Genomic DNA, 27,968 nt, shown 5'->3' on the forward strand with positions numbered 1-27,968 from the left:
AGAGTGGTAAAGAGAAGCATATGGAGGAAAGATTTGAATGTAAGAGTGGTAGAACCAGCAAGAAGAGATTGGGGAAAAGGGAGAGATTGGTGTAAAGGGGGTAGCACCTGCAAGAAAGTTGAGGCAAGAGAAGATGAGAAGCTGGGTGGGATGATGAAAGTAAAGAAGTAGAGCATTGAGGGGAAAGATGGATGTGAGAGTGGTCGAATCAAAGAAAGAAAGTTAGATACTTGGGGAAAGATAAGTGAACAGGAAATAATGCTGGGTAGAGTGGATATTAAAGGGGGCTGAAGCAGCAAGAGTAGGTAATTGGCTGGGCAAGAGAAGAGGTGAAAAGTAGCGCATGGAGAGGTAAGGTGGATGTAAGTGAGCAGAATCAGAAAAAAGTAAGAGGCTGGAGAAGAGATAAAAATGTTGTTGAACCAGTATGTGTGCTAAGTGGGTGGAGCCTCTGCCAAAGTTTACAATTCCCTATCTCTTTATTTTCCTGTTAAAAATGTCAAAAAGTCTTGGTTTTGAGATTAATGTGTCATCCTTCACAAAGAGTTGCGATCCTGATCTATACTCAAAATCATCATTATCAATATACTTTATTCGATTTTACAGATAAAATAATACACAGTCAAATGTATCCATATTTTAACACTCCCAATAGAAAACGTACAAGACAAGAGCAGACAAATGAGGAATTTAAAAGGTGTCAAAACAATAAAGCGGGCCTGACTTGAGAAAAATTAATTGACTTTAAAATTAGAAATAGAAATTTATGCTGCAGATTATTATATTTTGGACAGAACATAGTGACATGTAAAGTATAATTAATTGTTGTATTATCACAATTACAATGGGACAGTTCCAGATATATGAAACAACTGTAATTAGAAGGGATAAGGCGAGGAAATAGGTTTGACCTGAAATAGGTAAACAGACGACGTTGATGGCGTGTTATGTTCCAGGTTAGATATGGTTCTATGTTACTGGCAGTTTGTACTGAAATTGCATGCCGCATAGACTGTTTTGTCATTGCTAAATCCTCAGGCTCTGATGCCAACTTTTCCCTAAGCGATAACACTGCCTTTTCGTGCACAGAACGTGTTAACGTCGATTATCAAACAGATCGGACCTCCCCAAGGTCCGTTGGTTACCGGCCACATACGCCAAACACAGGATCAGGAAGGGTTTTTCCACATTTAAACAGTCTTGCTGAATTAATCTGCTTAAACTACGTTCCTCCTTTAACCAAATCAGGACCCAAAGCTTTAAAGCGCCAAGGCGTAGCTGGTCGGTGAAGAAGTCTATACCTAGTTCCACATGGACAATTTCAGAGGGTATACTTTTGGGGACCCCTAATAGACTTCTCAAAAATGTATTGCACAATATATCTGCTGAATTCAGCCTGTTCTGTGCACTCTATTACACCTATTGAGCATTCTATTAAATCTCAGTCCCAGTGGGCCACTTTCCTGCCCATGTCCTGACCCGAGATCTAGTGATCATAGCTCTTGTCCTGAACTCCCTTTGCAATATCTTGCTTGCCTCCTCATATATCCCTACCAATGTAAAAAATAAACAAGCTGTGGTTGTTTCTCTGCTCAAAAAACTTTCAGCAGGCTCACAACGTCTCTGCATTTTCTGACATCTCTTTGCGACCTTTTTCCCAAATGTCCCACAATATTTTTCTGTAAAAGGAAAAAAGCTGAAGTATATTGGGAGACCTTTTCTTTGGGTCAGAGGCATTGCGTGATTAATTGGCAGCATCGGTGGAGGATACCTTTGTTTACGATTGCTGTTTCAGAATGGACTATTTCATTTAATTTGTTTAAGAGTTATCCTTTTGGAAACTTGTCTCCCCAACAGTGGCAATAACGAGGAGTCAAAGCTTACTCCCAGAGGTCATAAAGATATTGAAAGTCAATACAGTATGCCACTTTAATCATACCTGATAAGCACCTTATCCAGCCAGTCTAGCTAATGTATTTTAGAAGAGACTGATACAGACCAGGTGGTCATGGAATGAAACAACAAAAACTGTGTTCTGTGACTACTAGCCCCCAATACCCAACAAACGTCTTACAATAGCTCTGTGTGTGCAAAGTGTCCTGCAAAGTGATAATGGGCAGTAGTTCACCCTGCAAAACCTAAGTGCTGCGAGGCCCTAGGAAGGGGCTGTATTCAAGTAGTAAAGACAGAGAATTCACATTTAACAGATGGGCCTACGGCCTGGCTACATGGTGAGATGATTTTTTTTTATGACTTTGGATAAACTGGGCTCTTTGCTTGTAGTGGCATGGCCACTCATGCACAATCCAAAAGGATGCTACAGCCTTAGGGTCGGTGTGCAACCTGACTGTGCTCACATAGCCAGCCTGCTCTCTGTCATATGCAGAATGACAATGGGCCGACTGGGCAAGGAAAGTATGATGTGCGCCTCCTCCCATAACAAATAATCCCAAACCTTGAGAGTGGCAGCAAGGCCTGGGGACATGGCTGCATTTCAGGAGCACAGTTAGAATTTGCCTACCGTGGGAGATGAGGAGACGAAGGTAGTGTACAGGATATAGAGCTGTAGGGTGGAGGGCAGCTGAGAAGTGAGGGGGCATTCCATAACTTTCATCAATGTACATGGAGTGATCTCCCAAAAACAGCTTATGTGAGTAGCTAGCCAGTAGGTTTAGGGAGGCAGATCTAGCATTGGAAGTTGGTAGACCAGCAGTACTTGGTTAGCTACCTGGGGCGTGACTTGTGAATGATGGAAATGGTTTTGCAAGGGTCTTGCATTCAATTATCTCTTTAACCAAGATCCAGTGGGTTTACCTTAGTGTAGGCACAATTTGATTATTTCTTCTTAAACTAAATGAGTTGAGTGGCATTGTTCTGGTCCCACTGAATTTTTGGCAAGTGTCTTCTCAGTTATTAAGGACATGTGACTTAATTTGTTTACACTATAAGTCTCCAGTCTTACATTAGCGTTATTTTGCAAGCCAAGCAACACCTCCCCCAGCGTACCTATTCCACATTGCTACGATTCCTTTCCATATAGCTGTAAACAGATGCTACTATAGTAAGTCCTGTTGTGTTGCTTTAATGTATCTCTATAGTGACTGGCTCCCAGTATAGCTTTGGCAGTCTTTTTTTCACTGACCACAAACTGTTTTCCCTTTTAGCCATCTCTTCTGTATATCTTTGTTAGTCCAGCTCTTTGCATCTCTTAAAAATTGAGTTTGAGAGTAATTACTGTGTTTATGCACTTAATGTGGTCCAGTCTTTGGTACCTCTGCCTGCCAATATATTAGCCACCCCATCTGTGCATGACATGTGTGCTGTTTCCTCTTCTTATGCGCTTTCTGTTGTGTGCTGCAGATCTTGCAGGTTACTCACTCAATCTAGCATGTATCTGTTTGTGTTGAACCCCCATGCCTGCTGAAATCCAAATACCTTATCTTGAACTTCACTAGCGTAGAGGAAGGGCTGGGGAGTCACTTGAAGCCCCGCTGTATAGTTCTGGGACAATCTGTCTTGGAATGTTAATCGGGTCCTAATCTGTAAACAATTAGTGAACATTGTAGCAATCATGACAGTGCTGTAGAGACCTAGGCTAGCTTTCTTAGCCAGTTTGAATAATGTACTGTGTTTCCACGTAATACAGCTTTAAACTTTATATACTTATTTTATTAGGATTATTATTTATATTTTTTAGCCATTTTCGTGATAAACACATTAGGTAGTTTGTTTCTTGCAAAGCTGCATCAACAATTCCAGAACATTAATGTTCAATTGATGCCCCTTCCTCTGATGTCACTTCCTGTAGTGTCGCATCTTAGAGGGGCCTTGCATGTTCCTATTCTGCCCGGGGCCCCAGAAATCCTAGGACCGGCCCTGCATTTCATGCTCTCTGGCACCGTTCCCACGTCATCCACTGATGCATGTCGTGTTCTCTGGCACCGTTCCGGTCACTAGGCCCCCACTCACTGCCTCTGATGTGAATCAAAAAGAGGCCTGTCACTGTCAGCTACATGACAATTTTTGGGGGTCTATGCTTAAGAGGTCCCCCCTCCGACCTGAAAGCTGTGAGACCCCTCCGCATTACAGGGGCCTCTGTACGCCGCTGTGCCTGCTTTTACCTCTACTTACACTTTCAGCCCCATTTTATAAAATGACATTAAAAAATCATGTTATTTAAACAATAAAAAATACTTCCCTGCGTGGTAAATTACTGTGTGATAAAGGTTAAAAAAAACGGTACTTATCTGCATGGTAAGGAGTGCGTGGTAAAAGCTACTTGGTAAAGGATATCTCACTCTCTTGTCTAACCCTGTGTACGGAGCTCTCCAGTAAATCTGGCACTCTCTCGAGATCGCTGGCTGGCCCCCTTGCAGAGTCTGCCTGGCCCCCTTGCATGGCGTTGGGGACCAGGGTCTTTACTGTGCCTGCCACTATGGAGCGCCTTCGCGGACTCGCGGGCTTGCAGTCGCGGCAGCTCCTGGAACAGCTGGAATGGGCTGTCAGATGGCCCACCCTCCCGCGGCTCCTCCTCCTCGCTCAGCCCGAAGAAAAAAGCACCAGGAGCTGCGCCGAGCGGGAGAGAGACGGCCAGCATTGGACACGGTAGAAGGGGCGGAGGAGGAGAGACCCTGCCGTGAGAGAGTCGCGACTGTGCCCTTTAAATCCAGGCTTGAGGGCTGAGAGGGCCGTAGTCGGATACTGACGTATTGCATGTACTGTCCCCACGCGAACCCCGTCTCAGCCCTAACAAAAGACGTAACTTTGGGCTATGGAGTGGCAGAGCGCCTGAGCAATGGAGCTCCGGAGAGAGGCGCTGTGGAGAGCGGTCCCTGGGGCTGAATGAACACTGGTCCGTGGGTAAAGCTTCGGTAAGGGGCGGACACCACCCGGGAGCACCCCTGGAGAGGTACCGGGAGCAGGGCGAAACGGGCCGCAGAGCCGTGACATCCAGGGAAAGCCGCAGCGGAGACGGTGACAGCATCGAGAGACCTGGGGATCCCCGCTGACAAGTACCGGACTGTGCGGTCACTGGAGGTAAGGTGGGTCCAGCTCTTTGGATAGCCTATGGCAGAGGCCATTCCGACACATGCCCTCACGGGGGGCCCATCCGTCTACTGGCAGACTCGGGTATCTAGCTGTCACAGTCAGAGGGGACGTTGGTTTATGACTTCTCTCATACAGTGGTACCTAGAAACTGCGGCTCACACCTGCCTATCCCCGCTGTACGCGGCATCCGTGAGCCGTTATCTCATGAGAATCTGTGCAGCTTTCATGTATGCGGAGTACCTGTCTATGACGCGCACCTACGTCACTCTGACCCCTCTAGGAAGCATCTGTTATTACCACGGCGTTAAACACCTGTCTACCCTCCTGCTCGGACAGGTGATACCTTTGTACAAGCATGGCAGAAAAGGGTTTGTGCATCGGAGCTTCCCTTGCTGTAGTTTACATGGCCCTGTCAGCGACTGCATCGACTGCCACAGAAGCCCCGATGCACGCTGGTTCGAATAAAAATGAATCAAACTTGATGTGTAGTGGAATAAAAAGAGATCCGTTGATAATTATATCCATAGCTTGTTTATCCGACAGGTTTAGCTCAGAAGCATTGAGCCCATAGATTGTCTCAAGTAAATTCCATATATTAATACCAGGAAGCACCCAGCCTGCTCTGAACGCGATGCGTGCCTCGGAACGCACTGATCCCGTGTGTCAGATGACCACGTAGCGTTTCGTGGCATGTCGTCATCAACAGGGTTTAGTCCCTCTCTCTGTATGCATTTCTATTAACTGGCTGACTGATGTACCGGATTAAGCCAATAAATCCAGGTTTAATGTGCGAACCCACGCAGCTTTAGCACATTGGAGGGAAAGAAGGGGCCAGCAGGAGAAGACCAAGAGGGTTGTAGTTTAAAAAAAGTCTCTGATATAGTTCGATTCTAATACTCAAGTGGTGGCAGAAGGGCACATCCAAACAGTGATTTTTTTCGTTGAGAAATGAATAGTCCCCTGGACCCAGCTAAGAAGTGATTGACACATTCTTAGTCCAATAGCTGAAAGAGGCTGTTGAAGAAAACCTGTGGCTGAAAGGGGCTGAAAGTCCACTATATATATTGTTAGCAGTTGATCTGCTTGACAGCTGGGCTGTCAAAGCCCACATTTAGAAATGACGATTTAATCTACTATACACCATGATTGGATTACTTTTCTGTCAAATCAGAATGCCTTTTTGCTCATGCATTTTCATGGATATTTTTGTCCCAAACCATGAAACCCGTCCTATACTTTACGCAGAAACATATCTTTATTGGGGTTGAGATGTCGTGGAGTATGGTTCCGCAGAGAATGGGCATCCATAGATCGAAAGTTAATCTGGGTTTACTCTTTTATTCTCGCTGTTTTTGTGATCATCTGGTTGAAGGTTCACAGATGCACAATACGAAACATCTTTACATTGATGAGGAGAGGAATGGCATGATATACCACAGTTATTCTGTTTATTTTTGGAAGGGTGGTGAGAGCTGAACAAAAATATACAGAAACCCTTCACATGGTCAAATAGATTTTTTTTTCCGGCTGGGGGGGGGCATCGGCAACCAGCACAGGTAAGGGTGGTAGTGCGAGGCGCCGCAGGGGGGAAGTCGACTGATGACGAATAGGTATTATTTATTTATTTAATTATACAGATTCCGTCATCTTTCCACTTCCGCCCCACCATGCTTACCTGGGCCTGCCCCGCTGTAGATGGGGAACTTTGAAAGTGGTGTGGAGTGTATATATGACGGCTACAATTTGCACTGCGTGAAACAAGCAATCAGGAAGTTTGGGGGTACCTCCCACTCAGATTTTAAACACGGAGCAAGAAGGTGCACATGGCAACATCATTTTCGTATATACTGGCTAGAAATTACACAGTATTTATAGGTACTTCCGAAGGGGCACTCATGAAGTAGTTTTACTGTTTACCATGAGTCAGGCAAACCTGACCCTCAACATAAGCGCTAAGGGCTCATCCTCAAATATGTTTTGAAAGCATTCTGGAGCATATAGGCCTCATGTTTTGAATGCTAATGCAGACCTTTTGGCTTTGCCAATGCTTATTTTTGTAAACCCTCACAACAGTCCCCGAAAAAAGAAAAAGTGTGTCCGTATGTGTTATGATCCATTTTACACTTAAACTTCTATGTGACATTTCTGTAAAGAAATACAATAACCCTGATGAAGTTCTCTCGAAAGACGAATCATGTTGGCCGGGCTGTTTTTTTGATGTACTGAAGAATAATAAAGAGAATTGTTTTGAGACTTCATACCACAGCTCCCATGTTATTTTGATATCCGAGAAGAGTACATTGATATTGACACCATTGAACTATGTGTATGTCATGAAAGGAGGAGAGAAGAAACAAAGAGAACAAACTTCAATATATTGAAGATAATAGACAATAGTTAAAAAAGGTTCACTTAGCACTATATCTGTACAAAAACTGTCACGGGAACCAAACTCCTCAGGATCAGGGCGATGCTCAAAGGGGTCCACCTCCTGACTTCCCCACACTTTGACTTAAGTAACCACAGAGTATAAGGGTGATCAAGCGAGGGATAGGGTTAGGGTACGAACAGCGGTGGAAAAAGGGATACCTGCAAAAAAAACAAGCACACAGTTAGGGTAGTGCAATATCTCAACTACTCTCATATAATTCTCACTATAGACCAAACCATACCTAAATTGGGATAGTCCAGAAGGTGAACCCTTTCTTCCCTCTCTGTGGCAAGACACCCCGCTTACCGTGGGAAACTGTTCACACCTAAAAATCAGACACACGTTGTTAGACACAAACCACAACACCAAGTCTATAGTAGTCGTCTAGGAAGGCATACATACCCACTGCCACACACCCTTTAATCCAAACAATAAGTCTACTCCAGCAACAGGTAATTGTTCTCATTACTGGGGATCACTGCCAGAGTAATCGTAATTATGTCACCAGGGAGTTAGCAAGCACTGTTCCTCCTGATTTTCAACAGAACACCAAAATGCAAACCAAGGACCCCCAGAATGCCGGCTGGCCAAGAGTCACAGTCCTGTTATCCTGGGGAGCATAAGCTCAAACAAAAGAAAGAAAAAGCCAAGTCTCTTTACCCGGTCTTCCACTCCTGAAGTCCGGGGCTCTTACCGATCCTCTGCTGCACTATCTGCCGTCTCCCCGTTGTCACGAGCACCGGGGGATTCCGGATGAAAGGCGGGTTTCCGAGGTGGCAACAGGTGAGCAGACAATCCCGCCGCAAGCGGAAAGTCTCGCAGGCAGGAGGCGTTCTCGCTCAGCCAAGCAGAACGCGCCGAGCGGCTCGGACGGAGCCCCCACCAACACAAGAACACAATCCTTCGCGTCTTCGGCAGAGAACGCGAATAAAGCACCAGTACATGGGCGGCGTGTCTCCGGGCAGCCGCTCCGCAAACAGGACACGAACACTGAATCACGAACAACGCTCCCTGCGTTGTACGCGAGTATACCAAATAAGCCCCTCCCCGAAGGATGGCCTTCTGGGATATGTGGTCCCATCACGGAATCCTGCAACGGGTAGGTGCAACCTCGTCAGCTCCTGACAAAAACAGTACTAATATAATAATGTAATGGGCAGTTCAAACAATCTAGTTATTCAAGGTCACATGGCTGCCCACTTCTTTTGATTTTTTTTTCAATCATATGCCTTCTAGGTTTTTTTTTTACATGAGGTTAGCTATCTGCAGCACCAATAGAAAATATATGTTGCGGTATAAAAATAGCCACCTATAACAGAATATAAGGCTCACAAACGGCCCTTGCAACAGCTGTGCCAGAAGTGAGTAAAATAATGCTGTAGAGAGTCACAATATTCCCAGGTTAAATCTTGCGAAAAATGTCCAGGATAATGCTAAACTTGGCAACAAAATGCCAGGGAACCCATTATGCCAGTGATACCCCAACAGATAGACACATATTTATCCACACTCACACGCAGGCAGACACACATTTACATACGAACACAAACCCACAAGTATAGGAGTGTTTGATAAGGGCCTCATCATGTCGCAGCAGTTTGGCCCAGTTCCTCCACGTCCATAAGAGTTACTGGGGTTATCTGTAATGCCAGGGGAATTGGAGAAGCTCTGAGGGTTTGCTGAGCAATTACCAGGTGAATCCAGAATGTAGCACTCGTCTCCTGGTTACTCCTCAGCTCTTCCCTGTATTTCACCTGGAGATTTCGTCTGCTTCAGCATATATCAATACGTGATCATTTAAACTGAGCAAGCCAGCTAAACAGTGTTCCATTTTTTAATCTTTCACATGTGTATCAAAAGAATAAAATAAATATGTATACAGATGCTCAAACAAGGAGGCAGCAGCGGGTGGAGAGAGAATTCAAGCCACGAGGTGCATCAGCCAAACTCACATTTTGATACACGTTAGTTAGATCCTAATAATATTGTGGCATTGCACTAAAACCCCTGACATATATAATGGCATTTGGAAGTGGTTAGAAATAGGAAGCAAAGTCCTCTCTTGAAATAAAACAAGTGGATGAGTCTAATGTGATCCAGGCTCTGGAATGTATCTCTTTCTGATGACAATCCTTTTCAATGAATATGTCCAGGCACAGACATCTTGCTTCAGCACTTCCAGGCTGCACCTCCTCCTCGCCAGTGTCGGCGTTTAATGAGAGCCGCGGGAGCGGGTTGAGCTGTCGAGCAAACTCCATAATGAAAAGGAACTGTCTCCAAGCTTTCCCACTGGCAGGCGGAGTCCAAAGCCAGCCAGGGGAGAGCTGTTCGTTGTAACAGGTTATGACACCGGCTGCCTGGCTTCCTTCTCCAGCCGCTGCTTTCATCAAGGGCAGATAATGGAACTCTCCAGAAAAAAACACCTCACTGGCACTGTCGCTATTGATTCATCCAAGTTCACCCTTCTCGACTTTCAAGAAAAATGTTTTTTTTTTCAGAGGTGTTATCAATTGGTGTCTGAAATCTCAAGAGATTAACAATGTAGGTTACTTCGAAACAAGTCCTTTTTTAAATTTGCTTAGGATAAAGCAGAAATATGATTAAGCTCTCTGCTTTGTTTGCCATAAAAAAGATAGTGGTATCAACTCGTGTACAAGACATTAAAGCGCATAGTCACAAAGAAATGGCGCAGCGCGGTGTTGCAAGAAATTTCGCAGCTCTGCGGTATCTACAAAATGCAGGGATGCGTCGTATACACAAGATTCCGGAGCACCTGTGTATTTACCCTGGCGCCAGCGATTAAAACAAGCATTTGCAATGCAATAGGTCTCGCATTATTAAAGTTTGAGCTATTGGTGTTGCATTATTTAGCAATGCCAATAGCTCAAACTTTAATAATGCGAGACCTATTGCATTGCAAATGCTGGTTTTGTTTGGGCATAGAGCACGTGCTTGGACATAGAGGAGTCTAATCATATGCTGAAATTCCACACAAGGCACAGAAAGAAATCAATTGCACAGATGCAGCCAAACAGAGCAACAGGTACATATACTCTTTCAAGCTGGCGTTAAGTGCGATAGCTAGTAGGCAGATTACCACAGACTCTGCAACCTGACAAATAAAAGGGAGAACGATTAAAGTTAAGTATGCCCTGTATTTAAAAGACTTAAAACAGCACTAGCAAAATACGATCGAAAATCTGGGTCTATGTTATGTATTTTAGATAGCCTTCTTAGGCGACTGTTTCTGCTAACCACCAAATCAGGTTTCCGGGGCTGTCTTCATTCAGAGGACAATGGAAATGTTAACTTTATAATGCTAACAATGTAAGATAAATGTCCAAGGGGAGTGGACTTGATCTGGCTATCCAAAACACAGCAACAGTACCTTTAACAAGTTAGAGGTGAATGTGCCCATTTCCAACGGGATTCAAGCTGTGGTGCTGTTGGTGATAACTCACTACTAGTCCAAACAAGGAGAAGTAGTACCTGCATTAAAGCAACAGAAGCGGATGGCAAGACGAGCAGTGACAGGACAAAGGAACATTAAATAAGCGATGCCATGGTCGAACATATAGCGCGCGCGGTGCCCTGTATATTAGATTAAGTGGGCACCGTGCTACAACACTAAGTGCAGCTTCCATGCGGCTTAAATTTACACGCACCAGGCGCCATGATTATAAAGCAAGAGCGGGGCTCCCAGGCCAAAGTACATCTACCCAGGTGGCTTGTAGGAGGAAAATGTCAGTTTCAGAACCGCTGGCGTATCCTCAGACCAAAGGCGCGAATAGCTGCGTGGCGATTCAGTGGGCTGCGATGCATTCCCTCACTGCAGACAACAAGCCCTTAAGACGTAGCTCGTAAGGATCGAGTGCGCCCGCCGTAAGGCGTGCCTTGCTCAGCGTGCCTTGCTCAGCGTGTGGCGCATGCGTGGTATGGGTGTTTGGGTACGCAGCTGATAGCTGGGGCAGGTTCAGAGACCCGACTATAGCGGACCTAACGCTAGGGTGCAGTCCGGAGCAGTGGAGAGGGCTTGGGAGCAGTACCGGGGCACGTCAGATCGCCGTATTGGATCGAAGGAGGTAGCACTTGGGAAGCCTTCACAGCAGCGAGAAAAAGCAGACGCACTACCGCCACCATGTACAGGCACTTGGGCCCGCAGCGCTCCCCGTCCCGGGATTTTAACAGCATCGTCCAGATCTGCAGCGCAAATGTTCAAAGGATCAGTGGCAACAGTGAGTATGATGGCACAAAATTGCTGACTTGCCTTGGAAGTGGAACACAAGATGTGCACGTCGCGTGTCTGTCTGTACGTGCGTGAATTACAGGAGGCTGGTGAGGACGAAAGCGAAACTGCATGCTGGCTTGCGAGGGAAGGGGGACAGGAGATGTGCACGCCGCGTGGCTGTAGGCGCGTACACCAACTCAAATCCGCCAAAAGCCTGCGCGTGCACATCTCCTGTCCCCCTTCCGAGGCAAGTCAGCAACAATAGATCTCGCCGAAAGCAGCGCTCCGCGCTGCGTTCGCAGGCGAGACCTAAAAAGCTGCCTAATGCCAACACAGACCCCTTGGGCCACGGTGCAAGGATGCCTGTGTTGCAGGGATGATTGTTTATGTGCAGGGGCACCTTCCTGCAAACAAATAAATAATAATTAAATAATAATTTAATGATAATAATAATTTGCTCCTTTGTGTAATAAAATATAAAGAGCAAAAACGAGGAGAAATATAAGTACTTTTGCTTGTTGCGCCACTGTAACTCCTGCTATTGAATGGTGCTATTTTTTTGCGCTCCCTCAAATTTCCACCTACTTGTAAACCTGGGGCAGCATCAAAAAACAAGATGTTGCAGTGGAACACCCACAGCAACACCCATTGCACGTCCCTTCCACGCAGATACCTGCACGAAAGAGTCCAATATTTACAAAGTGGCGTTAAGCCATGCCAAGTGGCTTAATGCCACTTTCTATGTATGGTGCAGGGCATTGCGCCACCGGAACGTCATAAAAAGTAACGCTCCGGTGGTGCAATCCCCTTGTAAATATGCCCCTAAGTGTGAGAGGAGATATAATACGTGGAATCAACTGAACCTTACTTACCCTGGTGGGTTAACTACAAAACATGCTTTGTTCACTGCTCTTCTGCATTGTAATATTTGGGGAATTATATATACATTTTGAAAGGACATTTATTTTTGCCTCTCTTATGTGAGCGTTATGTTTTTGAAATGACACAGTGCAGAGCTGCTAAATTGCTTGCAGCAACTCCTCTTGGTCACTTTATGTTTTAGCTTTCAGATAGTACCCTTGTTATTTACTATGATGTGGTTGGTCTCATATCTAAGGGGGCTTATCTAGATTACTTGCATATTGCAGGTCGCCTGACAGGTCACCAGAAAGATGTCATCTCCTCCCCAACCGGAAGACCTCCTTCCATACTTAGAGAACTCCGCCAGGCAGGCAGCTTCAAGGCAGTAGGGCCATGCCAAATTGTTTCCATGTTTATTGCGCCTACTTGGAAAATATTTTAGTCCTTTAAAAAAACAGCTTCCCGTGCAGGACCAAAGTGAAAAACAAAAAACAAGTGGCTCTGGTGTGCTGGGAGTTTTGTATCTGGCATATGGGTTATTCCTTTTATTTCTGGTTCGCGACAGTTAGGCCTTCCTTGCAAGTCCCGAACGAGAAAAATGTTTGTCCGATGGTTGGAAATATATTGATTTGTGGCCCAATGGCAGAAAAAAGTCCCACCGGCGCCACAGCGGGCATTCCACCATCACAAACGTAACTCATCCCATAACTCTAAAGCAGTGACATCTTAAGGTTTTATAGGGGCCCTAGGCAAGAAATATATTAGGCTCCCCTATTTGGAACAACTTTGAATTTTATAACGCATTTCCTTTAATTTAAGCCTGTGTGATGCCGAGCAATACTGAATTACATGTTAAACATTCAGAAACAGGGTAAAACAAAGGCAGTTAAAATATGTCTTGCACAGAACTCCAAAAATCGAAGGCGATACGATAAGAATAAGATGACACAGGGTAGCAGAACCAGAATCAGAGGTACAGGCAGGCAGAGAGAGCTTTTGATAGACAAATAGAATAGATAGAGGTCAAATAGTGGGGTTGCACCTGTTCCCAAGGGGCCCCTTCGAAGGTGGGGTCCATGAGCAATTGCCTACTTTACCCATTCCTTAAAATGTCTCTGACTCCAAGTAGAGCAAGCAAACTGTAGGTTTGGCTGACGGGGCCCACACTGCTTTTTGGAGGTTGCATCTTCCAAACGAGCCCCTCTGTCTTCAATATTCCTTGCTTGTGCCCTACAATGTATGATGTAGTCAGTATCAAAGCTTCTATTGCTAGAGTCAAGACAACACACCCAGGGCTCCTTCTAGTGGTGGTAGAAAGTCCATAAAAACAACCCGCATTTGTGCACTGTATGCAGAGAACTCCATGACGCAAAATCTGTTCTGCTTCTGGTACTGAAAATTCCTGCACCCGTCCCATATTCAGTTTGTACTTTGTGGTTAGGGTTCTGTAAAAGCCTGTGGGACTGGCCGATTAGACAAGATGGCTGCGGAGGGGCGATAAGTCTGCTTCTGGTGGAGATTTCTTTATGCATTTTTTTAATGTTAAGCGTAATAAGAAGGGATGGGACAAGCACGAGAATAGCAGTAATCTTATAATGTAGATTATTCCAGCTGTAGCGTTACTTGTGCACGCTTTCAGTTGGTTTGCAAGCCTTGTGCTATTTTCGGTGGTTTGCAGGTGCAGTTGAGTCCAACTTTGGTTTGCATACCTTGCAACATTACTTGTGCTTTATGTCTGCGGTTGCTTAAATGTCAGCATGTATTGCACCATTTTGGTATGTATTCATATAGTTGTGCATCGTGAGCTTTTTTCTTTTTTCGGGGCTTCTTTGAATGTTGGACTCTACACCTAAATGAAGTTTCCACTCTGGTGGTACACGTGTGGGGTGAGGCTTTAAGGTAATGTACAGTTATGTTTTGCCTTTCTGTCTTTGCTTGCACTTGTGCACTGAGTATGTGAATGCTTACCTTCTGAACATGCTTTCCAGCATTCCTGCTTCTTGTGCAGGAATGTAGGAGTGTTGTTGAATGGTCTGTTTCCTATCTCAGTCTATGCCCTTAGATTTTCCTGTCTGGATATATGATTCAGTAAGTATTCTGTGTTGAGGATTTTGTGAAGGTCAGTGGAAATGGCCTATTGACCCAGAGGGATGAGCAGAGCTGACACCAATACTCCTGAAGGGGCTGCCAATGTATGTAGTTGAACATTAAGAGTAACTAGAATAAGCTTCTTCTTAAGGCTACCACCAGTCTCCAGCCATCACCTACACTATGTTAACTTCAGCATGATAACCTTCTAAGAAAACCATTTAAAGTGGCAGCTCTTATAGACTGAACCCAGATACAATCCTATTCACTCACTTTCTTAAAAACTCATCTTTGATATCGGCATGTTGGCTTTCCTGTATTTTCGGTCCAGATAACTCACCAGCAAAATCACCCTGTTCCCTGAAGCCTCAGAAAGCAATCGAAAACTCCAATTCTTTCCCTGAATTCCTTCTAGACATAAGTTGAAGTGATTTGCGTTATGTCTCTGCAGAGTAGCCTCCTATACTATGAGTGTTCATAATGTGAGTCCCTGTCACTGCTTATTCATATGAATAGGTGCCATAGTTTAGCTAAGAAGTATGTTCCTGCTGTATAACTACAAATCTTGCTCTTTTATAATTTAGTATTGTCTAAAAATTGATATCTGTAAAGGGTTCTGCTGCTTCTTGAAGGAAAGTTCAAGCTATCTAAAAAAAAAAAAGAGTCCGATGCTTCCATGATAATGTTAACTCTTCCCACGGGGCAACATTTGCTTTGTTAGTAATTTTTTTTACAAATGTGTTTCCTTCATGTTATAGCGTGGCTGTTGGAAAACGAGGCAGTATCTGTGAGGCCTGCATAAATAACATGTCACATTTGTCCTTCACTGGTAACCAAACACCCCATTGTAGCGCTTGACTCTCAGAGGGTAGCGTTGCTGAACAGTCTAAGGATTACTCAAGTAAGGTGGTGTGGGCTAGTAATCGCCATTTACAAGTACGCAGAAATAACACTCAATAACTGATTGTCAAGTCTGTACTTTGCTTTATAAAAGGAAGAGTACATTTATTAAACACACACACTACTCAACAATATTCACCAATTTACAAATATTCATAAGCTGTTGGAATTACTTTGTGACATTCCATAACATTCCCACCCCTTCCGCAGGGGGGTGGGGTCTAGTACCACCACTCCCATGTATGCACATCATCTTGCCCCCTAATGCACTGGGTTGACATAACCTGGAGCGAGGGCCTTGCCCTCTGGCTCTATCCCAGTGGCGACCCATCCCATCATCTCAACAAGCATTTAAAATCGGTACACCTGCTACACATAACCCTGACCGAGCATCTCATACTGACCACACAGTATACACCTCTACATCTTAGGAGCTAACAGTCTGGGTTGTTCTTCACCAAATACAGCATCAAGAATACATGTTTAGACATCACTTTAAATGAGGTACTTATCATAGCTGATAACAGTTGTAATGCATTGCAATTAAAGCACCTAAAGGGCATCACAGTTAAAATCACAGGATTAGGCATATACAGCAAAACACCCTAGCAGGAATGTCCAGCAACAGAACTCCACTTTGCTTATGATTTCACCTTGCACAGGTACTTCACATTACACATGTGACTTTCAGTCCCTCTAAAAGAAATAACATTGGTAAATGCACTTCTCGTGCAATTGCACCTCTTCACCTCCAGGGAATGCCCTTTTCCAGACATCCCCAGCCCAGATATCAATACGTTGAGGCAGTCCCTAATGCACTCCCATCTGCAGAACAAAAGTTCCAACCCTGGAATGCTGATGACTGTTGACTGAGCCCTTGAGGGGTTGTTTCTTTTACTTCCCCTAGAGACTTAGGGGAGACTTCTCCTCTTCGTGCTGGGGGAGTCTGCATTGCTCCTGCAACACCCCCTGCACCTTGGCACACACCTGGTGGTGACCCCGTTCTCCAGGAGCCACAACACGCTGAGAGCGATCCGCTTTTCATTGCAGGCTGGTCCAGGCCTGCAAAACATTATGGGGCGATTCGCTCTAGCCCGCGCATATTATAGCAGCGGCTCCCCCGCTGCTCTGGGGGAGCCACGCTGCACCGCTGGTGGCCTCACGCGGCCTCATCATGCCTCGGTGGGGGGCCCGGTCCGACCCGGACCTCCAGGTGAGTTATGCAGCTCGGGGAGCCCACACCCCTGGCTGCTCCGGCGGTTCTTCGGGGGCCCAGTGCCACCTGGGCCCCTCGCACCTCCTCCTTGCCTAAGCGTTGGAGAGCCACCTGGGGAGCCCACCCCCAGTGGCTCCCGCCGGCTCCCTGCTCGGCCCGCACCCTCGTGTGCGGCCACGGGAGCCGGAGTGCCCGTTTTGGTCTGCCTGCTCTGGTGAGCAGACACGGAGGCCGTCTCTTCTGCGGCTGGTCTTCGGGGGAGTGCGCTGCTTGGCTTCCTTGCTTTGGGGCACACCGGGGCCCAGAGTTGGGGATCCTGGGCCCCTCTGGGACAATCTTAATGGGGAGCGCGACGGCGCTCCCCGGCTTCACTTCAGGGCATCTGGCCTGTAGTTGGTATCCGGGGCCCCAAAGACATCTTCACGGGGCCACAATGGCACTCCCCAATTTATCTTCTTCTGGGGGCAGCCCCCGGGAACCTGCCCCCCTGGGGGCATGGTTTAGACCAGCGATGGAGCCCCACGCGCTTCGTCGTAGATCCAATTAGAGGTCAAAGGTCGCCTACCTTCTGGGGGGCAGCTTTGGTTATGCTGGATCTCTCTGCGGCATTCGATACAGTACCGCACTCTCTACTCCATGATTGCCTAGAGGAAATTGGTGTTGCGGGATCGGTGATGCGCTGGATTAAATCCTCTTTGGAAAAAGGTCGCAGCAGGTTTGGCTTCCACCTTGTGCCTCCACACCTATGCAGTTGACAACCGGTGTACCGTAGGGGTCATCACTTAGCCCTCTTCTTTTTAACATCTACATGACTCCGCTGGTTTACCTTGCGGAGTCACTGGGGGCCAAAGTGATGGCCTATGCAGATGACACTCAGCTCTTGTTTTCTTGGAGGAAGGGTGACGACTCGGTTGAGGCAGCGCAGTATTGTTAGTCTGCCATGTTCCACTGGTTGGTGAGTGCACAATTGAAGTGCAATGAAGAAAAATCTGAAGTGCTTTTGTATGGCGCGTTCCCAGTGGATTTTAGGGAAAGGTTATGGCCTCCGGGCTTTCCCCGACCTCCTATGGGTAAGGGCACCGCAAAAAATCTCGGTGTTTAGTTTGACGAAAACCTGATCTTTTCAACACAAGTGAAGAAACTGGTAGGAACCTGCTTTGGCACTTTGAAAATTTTGAGGAAGTTTCTCCCTCTTTTGCCTGTCAGTGCCAAGGAAATTGTGGTCCGTGCTTTGATTTTATCTCGATTGGATTATGCCAACGCTATTTTGGTTGGTAGTCCAGATTATCTGGTTAAGAAGCTGCAAGTGGTCCAAAACTCAGTAGCCAGACTGCTTCTGGGTCTCTCTTCCACACATAGGTGCCGATTACGATCCGGTAAAAAATTTCCCCGTGCGACTCGTATCCGGTCTTTTTACCGTACGAATCGTACAAGTGCCGTACGAACTGGCAATCACGATTCGCATGGTAAAAAGTCCATACGAACCGCATTGGGAATCATTCCCCACACGTCCTCGGGTCGGAAAATGTGTCCGACACGTCCTCGTACGATTTACCGTACAAATGTGAAAGGTGAAGTCCGACCGAGGAATCACGATCCATCCCGTGCGTCCGAGGTTACAACCGTATGGAAAAAATACCGTCCGCACCGAACTCCCATAGCAACCATGGAGACGTGCCCGCATACGCGCCGACCCCCCCCAGCCCCCGTACGTACACGCCGACCCCCCCAGCCCCCATACGTATGCACCGACCCCCCCCAGCCACCGTACGTACGCGCCGAACCCCCCTGTATGTACACCCGTGTACGTTCGAGTCGTACCCCCCCCGTGTACGTTCGAGTCGTACCCCCCCCGTGTACGTTCGAGTCGTACCCCCCGTGTACGTTCGAGTCGTACCCCCCGTGTACGTTCGAGTCGTACCCCCCCGTGTACGTTCGAGTCGAACCCCCCCGTGTACGTTCGAGTCGAACCCCCCCGCGTGGGGGTACGCACCGTACATACACGGGTGGGGGTACGACTCGAACGTACATGGGTGTACATACACGGGGGGTTCGACTCGAACGTACACGGGGGGGTTCGACTCGAACGTACACGGGGGGGTACGACTCGAACGTACACGAGGGGGTACGACTCGAAAGGTACACGGGTGTACATACACGGGGGGGTACGACTCGAACGTACACGGGTGTACATACACGGGGGGGTACGACTCGAACGTACACGGGGGGGTACGACTTGAACGTACACGGGGGGGGGTACGACTCGAACGTACACGGGGGGGTTCGACTCGAACGTACACGGGGGTTCGACTCGAACGTACACGGGGGTTCGACACGTACACGGGTGTACATACACGGGGATTCGGCGCGTACGTACGGGGGCTGGGGGGGGGTCGGCGCGTACGTACGGGGGCTGGGGGGGGGGGTCGCGCGTATGTACGGGGGCGGGGGGGGGGGTACGGTGCGTACCGGGCCACCTACTCTGGTCGATTCGCGCCGTACTTCGCTTTTCCGGCACTTTTTGGGTGCCGTGAAAATATTGCCGTCCGGACTGCTGTCGGTTCGAATCGTAATTCCTGGGTCGTGAAACGCTGCCTGAAAGCGTCCCGACGTCACGTCGCAGCATTCCCGGATCACATTGGTATGTATATTTTCGTCGGTCGGTGTTTTTTACGATTCGTACGGAAATGGTGTTTCCGTGCGAATCGTAATTCCATGTTTGTAAAGTTTTACGACCGGGTACGAGTCGGACGGGGAAAACGCTTCGACCGACGGTTCGTACCCAGTTTTTACCGGATCGTAATCGGCACCATAGTGTTCGGAGCCATTTACATAGCTTGCACTGGCTCCCAGTTGAATCTCGGCTGAAATTTAAGATGTTATCTATTGTACATCGGGCCTTGTATGGCTTATGCCCTACTTATCTTCAAAAGAGATTTGTCTTCTATAGACCTAGTAGACAGCTTTGCTCCTCTTACCAGCTGCTGATGCAGATTCCTAGGTTTAAGCGTCAAAGGCTTGGCGGGAGTTCTTTTGTCCGTAAATCTGGTCTGGCTTGGAATGTGCTACCATTGGCACTCTGGGACATTCAGGATCCATTGCTTTTTAGGAAAAAGCTTAAAACATTGCTTTTTTAGTTTCTGGTGTGTGTGCAGTTCACTTTTTTTCTGGAGTAAGCGCCGGGACACTTTGAGTAGCCGTGCGCTTTATAAATTAAGCATAACATAACATATCTCGGCCCCAAGGTGGTTGATTTTCACCATCTTGGCCTCTTCTTGCTCCTGGTGGCACGCCCCTGCCACTGGGAGCAGTTTCTTTCGCCCTCCTGGTCTCAAGGAGGGTGAACTCAGAATGGAGCTATCTTCACTGGCTCCCTGCGCCAGCCTTTCGCCTGGCTCTCCTCCTGGGCCTCTCTTCTCCCTGTGCAGAGACCCAGGCTTCTGCTCACTGGTACTGGTCTTCCCTTGTGGCGCAGGTCAGGGTCCTAGGCCAGTCTGGAGGTTCTTCCTTCCAGCTTCCCATGGCGCCAGGCTCGAGCACCAGTCTTCCTCAGCAGACTACACCCTAGTGAGAGCTACTCTTCCCGTGCAAACTCTTTTAAAAGAATTTGGAGGGGGCTGGCTGGAAGTCTCTGTTTTCCCTATCAAACAGTGACACATCACTTCTCTGCCCCTGCTCCCTCCTTCCTGCCCAGGCCACTGGGTTTGTTCAAAATGGCGTTGTCCAGGGGTCTCATGCCACATGGTCTCTGAAAAGCCCCTTCCACCCTTTCTGCCTTCTCTCCAGAGCATCTTGGTGCCTGGCATCAGGTGACAGCTGCTGATGGATTACTGTGTAGCTCCACCCATCTTCTCTGCCTTTTGGAAAAGAGACCTTAGCCCTTGGAATGCTTGTTGTGAAGGGCTAGGCCTCTGATGCTACAGCTTGGGGAGGAAGGTCATTAACCCAGCCTGGCAAGGTCAGCCCCAGCCAGGTTCTGGTTATGAGCTGACTCAGAGGAATATGACATTTCTGGATGACCGAAAAGCGTACAGATATGACTTTGGACTCTGCAGAATACATCTTCTCACCTAAGTTACAGTGGACTTTAGTGCGTGTCTGGAATTTTTAGGCCCTAGGGAAGTTAAACTATCCCATGTGGTCCCCATAATCTTAGGAGAATAATGAAGTGGTGTTTCAGTGAAAACAGTAAAGCACACTGACTTTCCCTTACATGTTTCTTCCCATTGTATAAAGCCAATTCCATGACACCACCCAGCTCTGCATAATTCCTGCCACACCATTCAATTTGTAACTGCTCCTGGGCGGCGCACGCCAGGAATCCCCCCTGCGCAGCCCCTACACGTGTGCATATGCATGTTCATAAGTGTCTGCAGGTAACCAGCCCGGTGACCCTTACTCCAGCTGCAGCGCAGCGGCCTACTCTCACCAGGGGGACACCGATAAAATCCCCATGCAGTCTCTTTCATCATGAGTTCCCTGTGGGTGAGTCCCAACTTATGAGGCTCTCCCACAGTAAAAGCTCCACAATTAGGTGTTCAAAAAGCGAAAAATCTGGGCGGCTCAGATGGGCGGAACCACCTTCTAACAGTGGCATGCTGTGGGAGGCATCTTAACATTTATTCCAATTTGGTACGTAGCTAAAGAGGAGGATAGGGTGTCTACCCCTTGTAGACAACTTGCAGTGACTTAGGTGTCTGACAGCGTTCATGACTTTATAGTGATCTCTGGGACTCAGTCATTAAAAAGCTGCTAACTCGATCTTTAAACAAAAAATATTTATTTGGCTATAATCATAACCATACAAGAACACTGCAATAAAATACATGCATATCATTCATGAAGACAACATACACACTAAATAGGAAACATTAAAAATTGGGTCATAAAAACAAATATAACCCATTAAAAAATATCGACTCAGAGGTCACATATGTAAAATCAGCCAAGAGCAGCAACAGAGTTCATCACGCCTAGAGTACCTCAGTCTCATTGCCACTCTTAAAAAACAGGAGACTTGAAAAAAAGACTTTAAAAATGATGTGTTCATTGGATGTAAGCTGGAGGAACATAAGAGCAGGTCGAACTTTCCGAAAATTCAGGGATTTCAATAAAGGCCTAATAAACATTTTCCTAGGTAAACTAAAATAGCCACAAACCATTATAAAATGTGGGGTATCCTACAAGACACATTGTCGCAGCCACAAGGGCCCAGGGATCCAGCCGGGCTCCAACCACTAGGAGAGGCCAGAAGATGATGCAGTGTGTTAAATCCCAGTCTGATCAGCAAAAATCTATCCCTGACATTATTCACAATAAATAAATACTGTTCCATAGTCTGAACTGTTTTTAACAACATATACCCCCGCACCATAGGTTCAGCAGTTCTGCCTGCACTCTGTCCAATGACTTGCGTTCCAGGAAATGGCCCATCACCCACCTCAGTTCTGAGATCACAAGGGCTTGGGGCTGTAAAATAAATCCTCTCTCCACATACTATTAAAAGCGTCCTTGACATATGCAAACCACAGGATCTTATCAACATAGTCAAGAGACAAATAGTCCTCAAAGACGAGCCTATTCAGCTGGGATTCCTCCCTAGACCAAACCTTGATCCAGCATAACAGTGGTCTGAGGGTAACCATATCTCCTATATATTTAACACCTAGCTCATCATGCACACAGAATGCTGGAGTACTTTAGGGAACCTGAGGCACGCGCCCTAAGAACATGTTTTCCACAATCTGGATATTATCAACTTTCAACAATCCCCATACATCACTACCATATAAAATCTTGTAGACACACTTGGACTGATAAACCTTGGTCAAGATTCTGGGAGACCTGGTCCGCAGCATCTGGGCAAAACTAGCAAAAGTGGCATTGGCGTTAATAAGCTAAACTTTCTTGTTCTCGATCATGGGCTTCCAGTTTATATTGGAGTCTAACAGGACCCCAAGATAAGAAAAAGCTGGAACTAGCAGGATTGATGGGAACTCAGTGACTTGTATGTTATGTAGAGACTTCCAGTTTTAGTATGAGCGCATTTAATTGGGTAGGTTGGAGAAATGTGAGGGAAGGAGTAAATTTGGTATTGATCAATATGGATTTAATAAGAAAGGTTTAATCTAACAGAGTTTTTACTGCACCCATGAGGAGACATTCCACTATTTCATTTATTTTTCCTTTTATCAATCTTGAAAACAAGGAGAGGGGCTCTAACGTACCAAAGGGACACAGCACCGTAGACCAAAAGGTTAAAAATAATAATTCCCTTTGTAAATATTGCACATCTGAATCACTCACGTATTTTCAACAAACGACATTCACACAGTATTAGGTTAAAATTCCACTCGGGATGCTAAAGCACTTATTCAAAGAATATATTTTTTTATTCCACAATAACACAATATGTTAAAAATATATATTTTTTTAATAAGTGCTTTAGCATCCAGAGTGGAATTTTAACCTAATATTTTGTGAATGTCGTTTGCGGAAAATACGCGAGTGATTCTGATAGTGCAATATTTCCAAAGGGAATTATTATTTTTAACCTTTTTTAATCCTCATCCTGGGATCATCACCCCCCGCCTGGGACGACTCCTGGTGGCCCCCTACTCTGGGCACCGCTCCCAAACCAACGGACCACGCACGCAACCTGGGCTTCATCCTGGACTCCTCCCTGTCAATGACCAGACAAGTCAACGCCGTCTCATCCTCGTGCTTCAACACCCTGCGCATGCTCCGCAAGATCTTCAGATGGATCCCCACTGAAACCAGGAAGACCGTCACCCAGGCACTCGTCACCAGCCAACTGGACTACGGGAACACCCTCTACGCCGGAACCACAGCCAAACTTCAAAAAAGACTCCAACGCATCCAGAACGCCTCCGCACGACTCATCCTGGACATCCCCCGACACAGCCACATCACCGGACACCTGAGAGACCTGCACTGGCTCCCCGTCAGCAAGAGAATCACGTTCAGACTCCTCACCCACGCACACAAGGCTCTCCACGACCTGGGCCCCAAATACCTCAACAACCGCATGACCTTCTACACGTCCACCCGCCAGCTACGATCGACCAGCCACGCACTCGCCACCGTACCACGCATCCGCAGAGCCACCGCCGAAGGAAGATCCTTCTCCTACCTGGCAGCCAAGACTTGGAACTCCCTCCCCACCCACCTTCGGCGAACCCAAGACCATCTCTCCTTCAGGAAGCAGCTCAAGACCTGGCTGTTCGAGCAGTAACATCCCCCTCACCCAGCGCCTTGAGACCCTCTCGGGTGAGTTGCGCGCTTTACAAATGCAGTGATTGATTGATTGATTGAAAGGGAATTATTATTTTTAACCTTTCCTTGTATCAATCCAATGACGTTTCATGTTCTGACATCCCACGTCTACACTGATGAACTACGGAGAGGTATCACATGAATGAAACATGGATACTACTGAAAGCCATTCATTTATCATGACAATGCGTCTTGGCTAAAGCCATTTCTAATCCACTATATCTGGTGGTATTTCAAAGGCTATCTCAAATCCCAGAAATCCCTAACCTATCTTTCAGCATTTCATTCACCCGAGAAATCATCTGCCTTAAGGTCCAGCTACACTCCTTACAGACTCAGTCTTTTATCTATCCCCTGCCTGCTTAGAAAGGAAGACTGGGAAGGTTATTCTAAATTTATAATATGAATATATGATAATGATTATTATAATTCGAAAGTCCTACCATCCATGGCAGGTCTCCTTTGTCCCCACTGTTTTGTAAGATTGCGACTATTTCTCCATTTATTTTATTTGTATGATTTTATCCCCCAAATAGGACTCAATGCCTTTTGTGCACTACTTGTCTCGTCCTGAAGCTTAACGTCTTGTTCATTCTCTAACAACATTTGTTTAGGTGAGAACTACTAACGTTAGTGCAAATTCCAGGTCTGTCCCTAACATTTATTAGAAATGATAGTTTCTGAACATGAACTTAGAAATATTCATGAACCATTATGACAAAGCTATTAACCAAGAAACCACTCAGTTAAATTTGCGATCTATAATGATGCTCCGTTATACCCTATTATGCACAAACGAAGATTTTCTACAATGCACTTCCTTAATTGAATTACTTCATGTAGCTCTCGCCTCATGCTACTGCCTGTTTGGCATATCATTCCCCCTTTTTTGGATGTCCTTCTCTTACAATGCATGAGAGACTATTTTACATGTAAAAGTTACACTCAACCATCATACATTTTGTCACATCGAATTCTTTATCTCATTAGTTCAATACCACATCATCACCAATACACTCTACACAACCACCAATATCATGAACACAAATATCACCATTACTACTACCACCATCAATGCCATCACCTCCACCAACAATACGACCACCACCACAAACGGCAACAATATCATTAGCAGCAACCAATGCACAGGCTAACTGCACATATAACACTCTACCAATAATAATATTCAAATCATACAACTAATACAACCACCAATAGCACCACCAGTACACCACCATCAAAATCAGCAATAAAAAATACCACTACCAGTACCATGACCACAACTACCAATACGACCACAACAAATAACATACCACCACAAATACTACATCACCACCAATACCATACTACCACCAGTACCACACCACCACACATTAAACACCATCATCAATACCACACCACTACCTATGACATCAAAGCCACCACCATTAATACCGTACCAACACATAAACACTAATACCACCACTACAAATAGAACTATTACCAGCAATATCACCACCACTAATAATACCACTAACATCACCATTCCAACACCAATACTTCCAGCACCAATACCACACCACGAATAATGCCAATACTCCCACCAGTAATGCTAGGAATACTACAGCACCAATACCACCACAACTACTAATAGTTCTGTTAGACCTGGCATCAGGCACGTAACACAGGCCCCCACAGCACCCGCGGTGCGGGGGGGCCAAGCTTTGAGGGGGCCCCCCAAGCTGGAGGAGGCCCCCTCAGCACAGTCAGGGGTGGGTAATCCATATCGCCCGAGACATCAAGATTTCTTGTGAGGGCAAGAAGTTTTATGTCTGTTTTGTCCAAAGGGTAAAGTTAACAGTAAATGATGGCAAACAGGACCAAACGATTCAAACCTGTTGCCCACAGCCAATTAGAAAGTATTACGGATATTCCACCAAATTCTCTAATGTATAGTGGTCTGTCATTGGTCAGATGGCCATCAATGCAGACATGACTGGGATTGGATGAGTGGAACCCTGAGCCCGCTCCCTTTTACACCTTTCTTTCCTATTGGGTAACCCAGCTCAGGGGTGGGCTCCGGGCGTTTGTTCGTGATGAAAGAATGATGGAAAAAGGGGCCTGGTTTTTCGTTTTCCAAGAGCGGAACATGAGAATGATCTCGAATTCTCCGTTTCCTACAGAATACCACAGCACTGTCAGGTAAGAGGTTCTTTCTTGCCCTCATGTGACTCATGTGGCATCCGGGATCCTGTCCTGGCCCTTTCATTTCCTTGGAGCACGAGGCGAACATGGAGCTTCTGCAGCTCCAGAACACCCACAGCACTGACAGGTAAAAGGCTGGCTTCTTTGCTTCTTGGATCCTGCTTTCACCCTATGTATTTATTCAACCTTCTAATCCCTGCCCTTTGTAGTTTGCTCCACCCTTAGGCCTCTCACACTGAACCCAGATGCTCCCCTCGCATCCAAGGCCTGCAATAAAACTCTTTGATTTCTCTCGTCATGCAACTCTTGGCCCCTCCCTACGCACTTTGCTTTCCTTCTATGCTTAATGTCTCCCCCTCCCCCATTTCTGGGCCTCTCATGCAGCCCCAGCGCCACCCCCTTCGGCCTCTTAAGTCTCAATATTGAAGCCCCTTACATTCACTGTGGGAATCTCATGCAGCCTACAAACCCATGCTTTCCTTTCCAAGAGCCCCTAAAGTCTTAACCAGTGCCTAACCATGCTATTTTCTTCCACCTATGGCTTATCGGGTGGTGCTATTTGCCAGTGCCTTCTGTCCGGAGATTTAGGTGCTCTGCACTTGTCCCTTCACCAGCACCTGGGAATGAGCAGTCAGGAAAAGGGAGAAGATGGGGCAAGACAGAGTTTGCCTTTGCAGGCAGGTTCGCCGTGATTTCTTTACCACAGACTAAAAGTTTAAGCCTTAATTTCAGTGATACGATGTCACCAAAACCTTTAACTTGAAACTATGAGGGGCTTTATATTTAGTTCAGTGCAGCGCCAAGCATGACTTTAAACTAGCACGGGGTGCTAGTCTGAGGATGATTCTTCAACAGCCATGACAAAGGGAATCTGTTACTAGCATTAGCCATCTGATGCAACCTCAGGCCTTCACGAGGACCACAGCTCTGCTCTCACTTACATCAGCGATGCCCACAGACGTTCCAATAATCCACATTTTATCTCATTTACTGCTATAACAAGCAAGTCTCTGAAAGCTCTTTTCGTCCCCACTACCCCCTTCAAACACTATAAGGTTCTGGTTAAACACAGTGCTCCCGTGGTGTTTCTTAACTGACTGTTGTTTTAGGTCGCATCTAAAAAATACAAGGTGTTAATCTTTATCTAAGCGCTACCAATCTTGCAAGATTGAGAAATGGAGGACCAGGAAAATGAAACACTTGCCCAGGATCACACAATGTGGTTAAGTGGTGGTTGTGAGAAGTTGGCCTGGTATATGCTGTCCACTAGTTATAGTGGGCACCTTGCACCAGTCCAAACAACCCCTTATTGATGATAGGTTAAAGACAACCTTATTTGAAAGCTATCCTAGTGGTAGCTATGGAGAGCAGCCTTCAGGCTAAGTCTTGAAGGAATGTAAAGCAGCTTGTTTTACCAGTCTATAATCTCCTGAATGGCTAAATGAAAGAGAATACACCAGGTATATATATAAAATATATGTATTTATTTCTAAACACACCCTACTAGTCTCTTTAGAGGTAAAAGCACATATGTTACACTTCAAATATAACAGTAAATTAGCACAATATACGATAGGCCCTAGGGGCGGACCAAACCATACACTAAGAAAGTGGTATAAGAACCACGACTTGACTAGACACAAGGCATAGAGCCTGTAGAATCGCTGGGACCCCAAGGAACCACCCAAGGTAATGACACAGGTGACCCACGGAGG

The 27,968-nt window shown here is 46.3% G+C and overlaps 1 protein-coding gene across 5 annotated transcripts in view; it reads left to right on the plus strand.

Annotated features, from left to right (window-relative positions):
- Nucleotides 1-27,968, plus strand: part of OSBPL5 (oxysterol binding protein like 5) — a 1,218,591-nt gene that overhangs the window by 228,553 nt on the left and 962,070 nt on the right. For 2 of the 5 annotated variants that reach the window (XM_085644725.1, XM_085644728.1), the window contains exon 1: nucleotides 4,571-5,037. The exons of 1 other annotated variant lie outside the window; for it this stretch is intronic. The gene's annotated coding sequence lies outside the window, so the exon portion shown is untranslated. Of the gene's footprint in view, nucleotides 1-4,570; nucleotides 5,043-27,968 lie in introns of those variants that run through there. 2 more of the 5 variants (XM_085644726.1, XM_085644729.1) reach the window with 1 other exon arrangement.

This window comes from Triturus cristatus, chromosome 3_1 (assembly GCF_964204655.1).
Source record: "Triturus cristatus chromosome 3_1, aTriCri1.1, whole genome shotgun sequence".
In the NCBI taxonomy this organism is placed as follows: Eukaryota; Metazoa; Chordata; class Amphibia; order Caudata; family Salamandridae; genus Triturus; species Triturus cristatus.